The sequence below is a fragment of the Magnolia sinica genome, chromosome 5 (assembly GCF_029962835.1).
Source record: "Magnolia sinica isolate HGM2019 chromosome 5, MsV1, whole genome shotgun sequence".
Classification (NCBI taxonomy): domain Eukaryota; kingdom Viridiplantae; phylum Streptophyta; class Magnoliopsida; order Magnoliales; family Magnoliaceae; genus Magnolia; species Magnolia sinica.
In genome coordinates, this window is record NC_080577.1 from 33,417,393 (window position 1) to 33,420,327 (window position 2,935).

Sequence of the window (2,935 nt, forward strand, 5' to 3'; positions counted from 1 at the left end):
GAGGCCCAATTGTGATGTAAGAGGCCCATCATATGTGTGAGAACCATTATATACGTGAGGCCCATTGTATGTGTGAGACCCACCATGTGTAAGTGATTATTGCACACCACCCATTCACCTATACGGGCCATGGACCGTCTTATACCGGCCCACTATGATGTATGTGATTATAATCATGCTTGGTGTACTTCATGATACATGCTCAAACGCATCATCCGTATGCTTGTTATAAGGAATGATTAAGCATAACATGTGTCAATGGGCTGATTGATTATGGGATTCCCTGAGAGACGGAGTTGTCCCACATGAGCGCACGGTACACGCAGGTTTGATGCATAACTAGATGGTATGACTCATGCATCTCGTATTTTATGATATGACCACCATATGCCTTAGTAATATCAGGGCCGTGGCCTCCACAGGCATGTCATAGATGGTCAGATGGGACACCAAAAATGTTTGGTTCTAGCATATGGGCACGATAGATGTCCCTGAGTGAAAATTTCTAAACCCCCGAGGCAAGGAGAAGCCTCAACGTCTAGACTAAGTGGATATATATGAGCGCATAATGACTATGTACCAGTAGGCCATGTCTCCCACTGTGTCGTGGTCAGTTGGGAGAGGTGTGGCCTTACCCACTTGATGGAGTAGGCAATGTTAGGCTGAGTCTGACCAGTTCATAATTGGGTCCGCTATCAATGAGTCGGGCCGATATTAATAGGCAGATAGTGAGGTCTCTTTCACTTACCTAATTGTTCGCTTGAAGGGGCGGCAAGCTGGCGTAGAGTGTACTAGACCCCAATGATGATCCCAAAGATGTACGGTACTGATATGTGGACTTATTAAACATGAGTTACATACTTAGCATTTTACTCATTACTTCATTCATTCACTATCCACTCGGGCTGGTGGTATGCAACTAATTTGTTATGTGTACCTTTACAATGGCCAGAATTTTGGTTGGGGTGCGTGACCAAACTGAGATTAGGAGTTTACCACATTGAGTCTAGCTATCCAAATTTAGGTATGGGACTGGTTTGGATAGGAGTCCCTTGTGATGAACCCCATAGCTTGAGATACTACATACTATCATCCTGAATTCACACTCCAATTTAGTCATTTCTTTCACGTGGCATATTGCATTACATCCTCAGCACACAGCATTTGGTTTACTATGCTTACGTATTGCATAGCCTGAATGAGGTTGATGGTATCATGGACTCGCCAGAATCTGTATATTGCATTACATCCGCGACATATGGCATTTGGGTTGTTATGTTTCTGCATTTATATGGCCTCGATGAGGTTGATGGTATTCATAGCTCTTTAGAATTGCATATTGTATTGCATCCTTGGTATCTGATATTTGCCTCATTATAACTCTGTATTGCTTAGCCAATCTACATTGCATACTCTGATATTGAATGACTTATAGCCTTGTCAGTATTCCGCTTACGCTGATATTTGTGTGCTTGGCACACATGTACACCACCCTCTAAGTTTTCTATAAGCTTATGCATAATAGATGCGTGCAGGTGACGATAGAATGCAATCGAGCTGAGGCAGGAGCGTGTGGCAAAGCTTCTAGAGTTTTTGGCATTTATCTTGTATTTTCCCTTCATGTATTGTACTCAAGTTTTTTTTATATTAGTGGATATGTGATGATGATGTTGCCTTTGTGATTTTGATACACTTGTGGTTATGCTCCTTTATTTACTAAAAAAAAAATCACACTAAAAAACCTCCTTATAGGATCCCAGGATCGGAACCTGGCATATGGGCGTTGGGAGTCGAGAATGGGGTACTACGGAGCTGTTGGCACCAAATTCAGTGATCAGGAATTCTGTGAGCCCGTTTTCCGAGTTTGGGGCGTGACAAATCGAGCATCACTTAGGTATGGGACAGATCGAGCATCACTCATCCATTTCTTTCGAAAACCTTAGAAAATGACTGTTTCCCTCCTTCGTTCAAACCCATCAAGCAAACCTCAATAAAGCTATGATTTCTCACTTCCTTAAGCTTCAAGGCATCAATTTAAGTCGTTCAATGCTCTCATTTCAAAGAAACAGACACATATCAGAAATCTGTCATTATCATCCTCATTAAAGAGAAGTTGCACCACGTCGAGATGGGGCGAGTTCGAGCATGTCCAGATGAGTCCATCTGAGTCCAGAGGTCGCTGGACTTCTAACAGAAGGAAGAGAAAAGAAAGAGAACAAAAAAGAGAGAGAGAGCTGTTGTCAACCTGCTTCTGCATCAGGCCTCAGACTGAGTCTGGGCTGAGTCCAAGACCTTTTTGGCTGTAAATAAGGTTCAAAGAGGGAGAGAGGGTGAGAGAAAGAGAAGAGAGGGGGGCTGTGAGTCGGGTTACTAGGAGAATCGAGTCGAGTTTCGACCGGGTCTGCCTCAGCCAAACGGGTTTTGTTGCTGCTGCATTTGGTTGGGCCGACTCAGTAACTGAGTTCCGGCCGAGTCACTGCCCAACGTGCCAGGACAATCTTTGCCTAAACACAGGTGCTACCAAACATGTCTAAATAGTAGGAGGAGATAGAGAGAGAGAGAAAACATAAGACAGTGAGAGAGGGAGAGTGTGTGTGAGTCATGAGCTGACTCGCTGCCGAGTCAGCTTAGTGGAGTTGGTTTGGGTTTGGTCCACACCCATTGTTGGACATTCTAAGCTTCCAGCAAAGAGAAAGGGAAGAGAGAGCAAGAAGAGAAGGATAAGAAAGAGAAAGAGTAAGAAAAACAAGTGAGAAAGAGAGGGAGTTTGGGTTTTGATTCGACTCAGCTAGAGCTGACTCTAGCCAGGTCGAGCTAGGCCTGGTCTAGACTTGGCTGAAATTCCAATCGGAAGAGACAAGGGTTTGGGCCGGGTTGATGTGTTCGATTCATCACTAATTTGACTTAGCCAATTTCTGCCGAGTTCGGGGCTGGT